A 9,113-nucleotide genomic window follows, 5' to 3' on the forward strand; every position below is an offset into this window, starting at 1 on the left:
TTAGTTACGCTTCCCACCCCTTGACTGCACTGTCCCGCTTTTGTAACCTGGCTTGCTTGCATTGGCTAGACCCCCCGAACATCCCTTTTGCAGTTTTCAGGCTTATAAGGAGTGCCCTTGCAATTGTTGGAGACTAATCAGAGGAGTAGCTTTATGTTCTGGTCAGTTACCACCGGTGTGCTTCAATAAAGGCTTGATTTGATTATACATAAGTGGTCTGGAAGTAGATTTATGAAACCCCAGGACGAAGCTTTAACTATAACAGAACTACTCAGTGGTGGGCTAGGGATGTGACTTAAGTGGTAGCGTGCTTGCCTGGCATGCGTCCGGCCCAGGTTTAATCCTCAGCACCATATACAAAAAACAAAGATGTTGTATCCGCTGAAAACTAAAAAATAAATATTAAAAAAAATTCTCTCTCTCTCTCTCTCTTAAAAAAAAAAAACTACTCAGTCGTCCCATGCTTTTTCCAGACTTAATTTGCTGCTTATAGAATAACAAAACTGGCTTACATTTGTTTAGCATTTTTAGAATAAAGTATTTTTTTGCATATATCTTGATATATACCCTAAATTCATAAATACGTTATGCAATGTGGGCTCTCATCATGGTAGAAAAGTCATTGAATATAAAATGCTCAACTTGTATCTTTCTTGGTCTGGGAGCATGAGCAGAAAGTTAGAAACCAAGAACTGGAACTGGTATTGAGAAAAGCAGACACACTTCAAACATCTCTAACCCTCAAGAGCAAGGGAAGGTATTGATTCACAATTTCATAATGAGTGAATTTCATGTTATGTGAGTGAATACTATAGTAAGATATTTGAGAGAGGAAGAGAGGGACATGAAAAAAAAAGAAAGAGAAATAGTGACAACACAGTTCTAACCATCCAGCTTGTCAGTGGAGGAAGGACAGGCAGGGAAAGAAGGAGAGAGGGAAAACCAGTTAGTTCCCAGGGCAAGCTGTCCCTTGAGCCTCCCAGCCACTGTGTATTTAGGTCACCTCACTCTCTGTTAGGCCTCTGAAAATGCACTGAACCCATTAATAAATTTTTTCCTGGATTATATCTAAGGAGGAAGGCGGGGTTGGGGGGGATGGAGAAAAAGCCAAGCTCCAGATGTGAGCTTTGATGTGTGAATGGTCTCTCATCTTAATCCTCTGAATAGGAAATCCTGGGAGGTCTCTCTCAGGATCTGGGTCCATGGAAGTATAATCTCTCTGCTCCTCTGCCCTCTCCCTCTTGGATGGCTCTTCCCGCCTACCTGCTCCTACTTCTTGCAGTAATTAAACGATCTCCAGTCCCTAGCACATGCATATGCTTTGTACACTTGTTCTGCTCCACTCCACCTTTGGGTTTCCACCAAAGAGCAAAACAAAGTCATTTCCAGGGCTTCCTTCCCAAGGTGTTAGACTGAGGGGCAAGTGAGAAGGGAAGTGGAGGGAAAGGAAGAACATCTGCTCCCCTTGTTAAAATGTTTGCTTTTTTTTTTTTTTTTTTGCTACAGATCTTAGAAGTAAATGCATCTGGGATAGAGGATTCAATGAAAGAACTTTACTATTTTGCTGATTGATACTCTATTACCAATTACTGCTGATCAGATATCCTTGTAGTGTGCTATTTAATAGTAATATACCATAGAATTGCATGCTTCATAACAGCAGTGAGACTCAGCCTACCAAGGATCTATTAATCAAGTTTTTCTTTTTTTTAAGTTGAGAAGAGGTGCAATTTTTTAATTTTGACACTGCCTTCTCTTTGGCTCTCCCTGGTCCAGCCTGAGAAGTCCTGAACCTGCTCCCCCAGCTAATGACACCTCTATGTTCCCTTAAAACATAGAGAAAGATGCTGTTGGGGAGGTTAGAGAAAACAAATCTTCCCAGTCTGGGGTTGACAGGTCCTTGAGGAAGGAGATACAATGGTGGTCTGACTAGTTTTCCTTTTTAATAGAAAGGGGATCCTGGGACCCAGGGCAGATGTGTGATCAGGTTATTTGGAATAACTAGTTTACCAGGATCATAGAAAAGTGAGGGCTCATTGTAGAGTGTGCTTCTTTTACTTTATGAAATCTGACCTCCCTCCATGGTACCTGGGGTTTGGTTGGTGGAGCCCCCCAGAGATGGCTGGATATACATTACAGGTGAGGTTCTTGCAACAGCACCCGTTTGTCCATCTTCTAAAGTGAAAGGAAAAGTAGGCTGAGTCCTGAGACTTAGACTGTGTAGTTAGTAGTGTTAGTTGGCTTGTAGCATTTCAGTGCAGTTTATTACCAGGACTCTCTCCAGAATCCCAGGGCAGCACCAATGTGGCTCCCATGGCTGTCAATCACTTCAAGGAGGAGGGGCAAAATTCATGTTTGACAGGTAAGAGATGAATGGCATAATTAAAAACAAATATTATTTTTTTGCCTCCTCCTTGACTCTTTAAATTCTGTCTAGAAATGAAAGGTTTCCTGTTGAACTGGGTGAAAATCCAACAGGTCTTCATGTTTTTGTTTGATTCTGATATAACAAACAGAGCTACAGTAACTTTAGGCCTTACAAACACTAGGAATTAAATTGCACAACTCAGTATACTAAATTATTGTTTTACCCACACAGCTGTTTTTATCTACACAATTGAGGTGGCTTATGCAACAATAGATAATACAGTGATTTCATATATATATATATATAAACAAAGGGCCAGAGAAAATTTAATTTACCACTTAGCCTATTTGGCCATTCAAATGAGTCTTCATTATTTAAGTGATTTCAGAAATTACCCTTTATTCCTGTCCCTCAGTTTCCCCTTCCTCCTTGATGCAACAGGTGAATTTCTTTCTCTTAGTTCAATTGCATTCCACACATATTTATTGAAATGCATGATGTTAATTCAGCACCATGTTTGGTGTTAGAAGGAAAATCAGATAAGTAAAGAGTAGTTCCTGATTTTATGATCTCTGTCTTTGTGTATCTGTCACCTACTGTCCATTTATTTATTGATACACAAATAGATGATAGATAAATAGGTCAGCAGGTAGACAGATAGATTAATGGTGTGGAAGGTACCAGTTATAGATAAGATAGATACATACATATCCACAAAGATTAAACCAAAGATATATTCTAATAGGAATGAAAGGAATAGGGTACAAAATGAGCAACTGGAAGCTAAAATAAAACCATATGGTTTTATTTAACAGAGAAATAAGCAAAGAATCTGAATATAGAAGAAAGAAACTATTATGCCATCTTGCTGGGGACATGGTGAAATGTGATGGAGCAGGCTTTTCATGACTTTATGTTCATTTTTCTCTCCGACTCAGTCTCACAAAACTCTTCCCTGGCCCTCTGTGTCAATGACATTAGCTTTCTTTTTGTTCCTCAAGGCAACCCTGTCCCTTCCTCTACTGGTGTCTCAGGACACACTCTTCCTTCCACCGGAAATAGCTTGTCTTCCCCATCACAACCTCAGGAAATCTTCCCTGAGCCCTAGGTAGAGTCAGGATCCCCACTATTCTCATAGTATTCCATATTCTAGTTGGTGCCAATCATCAAAACTGTAATCAAACAATTAATTTAAGATTAGATGCTCTGTGTCTTTTGCTTTCCCTAGGATGTACCATCTAGGGAAATGAATCACATATATCTTGGTCATCATGGGCTTGTACGTATCAGGTACTCTGTAAATACATTTGGAATGGATAATTAACTTGACATTTAGGATTCCTTCTCCTCTTCCTCTTCTTCCTTTCCTTCTCCTCCAGCCCAGCTCTCTCTCCCTTCAATACCTGTCTTAAAATCACTCTTTTTCTCTTTGGTTCTGTATTCCTTCCAAGTTCTCCTATTATATGATAGGACCAGTCCAATGAATTAACAGAAGAACTCCCATTTGTTCTCCTCAGTGCATGTCATTCTAGGAACATATCTAGAAATGGAAAAAATGCTAGAAACTTTGGATCTTGTCTGAGAAGAGGCTGATGGTCAGATCTGTAGATAGGAACAGCAGTATCACCTGGAAGTGTGTTTAAAATTAGTCTAAAATGCACACCAGAGCAGACTCTGCATTTTAACAAGATCCTGAGGTGATGGTCCACCTTTAAACACTACTATAAAAGAACATATTTTCTAGAACTAGATGTGTAGAAAAGAAGGCAGGTTTCAGTTATGTGATGTGTCTTCTGGGGAGAAGATAAGAAATGGAATGCAAGAGGTTTATTGGAAGATGATAAAAGACAAAAGTGATAGGAAGCAGAATTCCTTAGGTAAAGCATTCAAACAATGATGCTGATCCAAGACTTGGGAAAGGAAAGAGAAGCCAAAGACAGGTTGGAAAGGGTGAATCTCAGAATAAACACAGATCTCAGTCTTGGCCGACTCAATGGGGACCTCCAGAGCAAAGGTTACTGTTAGGGGAATTTTGCATTGGGCAGAAATGGCCAGGTCCTTGCAACTCTTCTGTGCACAGTCATTGGCAGAGGGCTGCCTGGGGGTTGGGGGGGGAGTTGGGTGGGGATCGAGACCTCTGCTGGAAAGCTGAGACAGAGTGAGAAGGTGCTAACAGATGGAAGTTGACAACTAACTGCACTCCTGCAGCTGATAACCAAGTTCTTTGTTAAGGGAGATCTCCATGGCTGCCAATTATGACATGTGAAGGTAATTTTGCAAGAAACTTGGGAGATATAGTAAAAGCACAGGAAGCCAATTTAAGAAAATACCACATTAAAGGAAGCCTGACTTCAGTGCAGGACTGTTTATGTTGTATTCTGATTCTTCAGAGAACAGTCTTCCCCAAGGTGCCTAGAAGACAAGAGACTCCAGAGACTCTTTCCTTTGGGAAATCCAAAGGGGATTAATATGGCATTTACAAGATGCTTGAGTTAGTAAACAGGACACCATGGTCATGAGTGTCTGACCTCATCCTCCACAAGCTCAGCAGAGGCAGACCTGATGCTGACTGGCAACTTTAAAGAGCCACAGAAAACAAAAGGGGTTTTCAACAAAAATTTGTACACCCAGAACCAAGTTTCTGATCATCCCCCTGTGTAGATAAATTCATAGATCAGAGGCTGTAACATCCACAGCTATAAATCCCCGAACAATTACAGGAACAAAAATAGACAATCTAATGAGATATTCAAGAATTTATTGACTATGGTCATTTAAAATCAAGAATCTGTAGGCTGTGTCTGGAACAGCCAGACATTCCTGGAAAGATTTCCCTTGGTTTGAATCCCCAGCTTCGCCACTTTCTAATTTTGAGATGCTGGGCAAATTAGCCAATCTCTCTGTACTTCTGTTTCTTCATTTATAAGATGGGAACAAAAATAATACTCGCAAAATAGATTGCTGTAAGAATACGTGAGTTAATATTTGTAAAGCACCAAGAATTGGCTGATACATAGTAAGAGCAAAGTAATTCCCTCTCATCATCCACCCTTCACTCCATCTCCCTACACCATGCCCCATGCAGTTGCTAACTATAAGGTTCACCAGGCAGGATCAGTCCTCACCAGGATTTTTAAGTCCTTCCTTCCCCTCCTGTTATGATTTTTGTAAATAAGATTTGGTTGAGAGGGCTGATGGGTTGTGGCAGGGTTATGGGACCAGACAGCTAATCTCATGATGAGGCTGCCAGCCTGGAGCTGCCTTTGGATCTGTCCTGGAGACAGATGAGTCTCCATATATATATTTCAAGGTCCATAGCTTTGCCGTGCCCCCTCCTGTCTGTAACTCTTCCCCAAGAAAATATCATTATTCCTCCAAAAGGAAATATGTAAATACACACACACGCAACTGTTGTCTCCTTTCTCCTACTTCGACTCAGCGCAAAGCTTAGTGCTTTCATAGCATGATAGTTGATTTCCCCTCTGGGTCCATTCGGCTTTCAGCGGGTTCCCAGGTGAACTGAAATGCAGAGCTGTTCTCATCTGGTTGCCCTGGGAGTTTCTGTGGTCTCAGTACAACCCGTTCCTCTCTGGCGCAGCTCCTTCCCTCTCTTCCACCCTCTGCGGGTGTGGGGACCTTCTCGCCCCCCTCCTTTCTCTAGCCCAGGGCCCCAGCTGCGCCCTCTTGGGAGACACCCGCTGCCACATACTCTGGAAGTGAAGCTGGAGAAGAAGGCGGGGGAGGCACAAAGGGTGGAGGCCGTGCAGCAGCACAGCCAGAGGGGCGGCTGAAGGTTGCATCTGCTGGAAGGAGGCTTTTCAGCTGCCTGGTAACCGGCTGCCAGAACAGAGAGAGAGGGAGAGAGAGGGAGAGGAGCATAGAGCAGGGCAGCAGCTCTTGACGTCAGGACCAAGGGAGAGGATCCTGTCAGCAACCCCAGCCCGCCCCAAAGCCAGACCAGCGGACTGCGGGAGAGGAGCCGGACAAGAGGTGCAGGCGGAATCTGAGTGGGGGGCACAAAAGCCCTTGGCTAGGGCGCAGCATGCCCCCTGCTCCAGGGCCATGGAGATCACCCTGGTTCCCCTGGAGAACGGAGGTGCCATGACCATCAGAGGAGAAGGTGAGGCAAGAGCAGGCTGTGGTCAGACCACCGGAGGAGAGCTTCGGTATCCTCCTATGGCTGGGCTTAGCGATGGGCACAAAGAGCAGGCTCCAAGGGGGCGCAGCACACAGAGGGGCACGGACCCAGGAGGGCAACCTTTGCCTCCACTGCCTCAGGAACTGCCTCAGCCTAGAGGGCCCACTCCAGAGGATGAGGAGGGAGAAGGCGACCCCAGCTTGGGCATGGTGGAGGACCAGGTACCAGTACTGGGACCGGGGTCCCTTCACCACCAGAGAGTTCTCATAAACATCTCTGTGCTGCGCTTCGAGGCGCAGCTGGGCACCTTGGCTCAGTTCCCCAATACCCTCCTGGGGGACCCAGCCAAGCGTCTGCGCTACTTTGACCCTCTGAGAAATGAGTACTTCTTCCACCGCAATCGGCCCAGCTTCGATGGCATCCTCTACTACTACCAGTCTGGAGGTCGCCTGTGGAGGCCACTCAATGTCTCCCTAGAAGTTTTCGCAGATGAGATCCGCTTTTACCAGCTGGGGGACGAGGCCATGGAGCGCTTCCCGGAGGACAAGGGCTTCATTAAAGAAGAGGAGAAACCCCTGCCCCGTTAACCAATTCCAACGTCAGGTGTGGCTGATCTTTGAATACCCGGAAAGCTCTGTGTCTGCACGAGCCATCGCCATCGTCTCCGTCTTAGTCATTCTCCTTTCTATCATCATCTTCTGCTTGGAGACCCTGCCTGAGTTCAGGGATGAACGTGAGCTTCTTTGACATACCCCGGTGCCTCACCAGCCTTCTGCCCCCGCCTCAGGGACCAATGGCAGTGGGGCCATGGCACCTCCCTCTGGCCCGACAGTGGCCCCACTCCTGCCTAGGACATTGGCAGACCCTTTCTTCATTGTAGAGACCACGTGTGTCATCTGGTTCACTTTTGAGCTGCTTGTGCACTTCTTTGCCTGTCCCAGTAAGGCAGAGTTCTCCAGGAATATCATGAACATCATTGATATTGTGGCCATCTTCCCCTAATTCATTACCCTGGGCACTGAACTGGCAGAACAACAGCCAGGAGGTGGAGGAGGGGGTGGCCAGAACGGGCAGCAGGCCATGTCCTTGGCCATCCTCAGGGTGATCTGCCTGGTCCGGGAGTTCTGCATCTTCAAGCTCTCGAGACACTCCAAGGGGCTGCAGATTCTGGGGAAGACCTTGCAGGCCTCCATGAGGGAGCTGGGGCTGCTCATCTTCTTCCTTTTCCTTGGAGTCATCCTCTTTTCCAGTGCTATCTACTTTGCAGAAGCAGACAACCAGGGGTCCCACTTCTCCAGCATCCCTGATGCCTTCTGGTGGGCAGTAGTCACTATGACCACCGTGGGCTATGGGGACATGAGGCCCATCACCGTGGGTGGTAAGATTGTGGGCTCTCTATGTGCCATTGCTGGGGTCCTCACCATTGCCCTGCCTTTGCCCGTCATTGTCTCCAACTTTAACTACTTCTACCACAGGGAGACAGACCATGAAGACCAGGCAACCCTGAAGGAAGAGCAAGGCAACCAGAGACAGGGGTCTGGACTAGACTCTGGAGGCCAAAGGAAGTACAGCTGGAGCAAGGCTCCCCTCTGCAAGGCTGGGGGGTCCTGAGAATTCCGACAGTAACCGAAGGGGCAGCTGCCCCCTGGAGAAGTGTAATCTCAAGGCCAAGAGCAATGTTGACTTGCTGAGATCTCTGTATGCCCTCTGTCTGGATAGCAGCTGGGAAACAGACTTGTAAAGGGAGGCAGCAGATTGGGGAACAGGGGTGGCCTCTGAAGCTGGGGATTTACTTTATACCACAGAGTATTCCAAGTCCACCTTGTTACGGAAGCCTGTTTTTCTCTTCCTTCTACCCTATAACTCCCCATTTTCCCTCCTTTTTCCATGACACCAAGGGTCACCTATTTTTAAAAAGTACCAAATTCCATGACGCAGGAGCTGTTGAAATGGTGAGCGCTGTGAGATGGATGTATTTTAGCCAGTTTCCTATACCCAGCAGAGGGATAACCCAAACAAAAATGACTTTAAATAGCTCAGATCCTAAGAGATTTTGTAGCTCTCCCCATCCATGTGTTCCAAATTTGTTTTACATATTATTATATTTGTGTATAGGAGACAATGTTATTTTTATGGCTGGTGAGTAAATTTTTGTACTGTAGTTCAGAGGGAGAATATTTGCATTTATTCCCAAGATATATGTTGAATTTATGGAAAAGAGTTTTTTGATGTTTTCCTGGGATACTTGGAGCCAGAGATCCTGGCATGGCTGTTTCTTCAAGTCTCTCTCTTTTCTGGGATGTAGTATGGGTGCTTTGTATCTAGGGTAAGGAATGTTCTGGAAAAAAAAAAACAGATCTGACTTTTTCTGTGAGCCTTAAGTGATTCTTATAACTTTCTTTGAAAAACATTCTAATGGTGTTAGAGGAAGACTTCTGATAATCCATTTTCCTTATTTTTAATCCCAGGAAATAAATTGTGACTTACTTGGGGCAAGTGTTAGTTTTTTTTTTTTTTTTTTTTGAAATTTTAGATAATAGTCTGCCACTTGTTGTTTCTGGTTTTGGAGTCAGAGCAAATGCCTCGACTGGGGGTAGAAGACTTGGA

At 45.0% G+C, this 9,113-nt stretch overlaps 1 pseudogene; it reads left to right on the forward strand.

The window, feature by feature from the left end:
* The first annotated feature begins 6,169 nt into the window (after positions 1–6,169).
* On the forward strand, positions 6,170–8,247 carry LOC144366746 (potassium voltage-gated channel subfamily A member 5-like; annotated as a pseudogene).
* The last annotated feature ends 866 nt before the right edge of the window (positions 8,248–9,113 follow it).

Source organism: Ictidomys tridecemlineatus, chromosome 1 (assembly GCF_052094955.1).
Source record: "Ictidomys tridecemlineatus isolate mIctTri1 chromosome 1, mIctTri1.hap1, whole genome shotgun sequence".
Classification (NCBI taxonomy): domain Eukaryota; kingdom Metazoa; phylum Chordata; class Mammalia; order Rodentia; family Sciuridae; genus Ictidomys; species Ictidomys tridecemlineatus.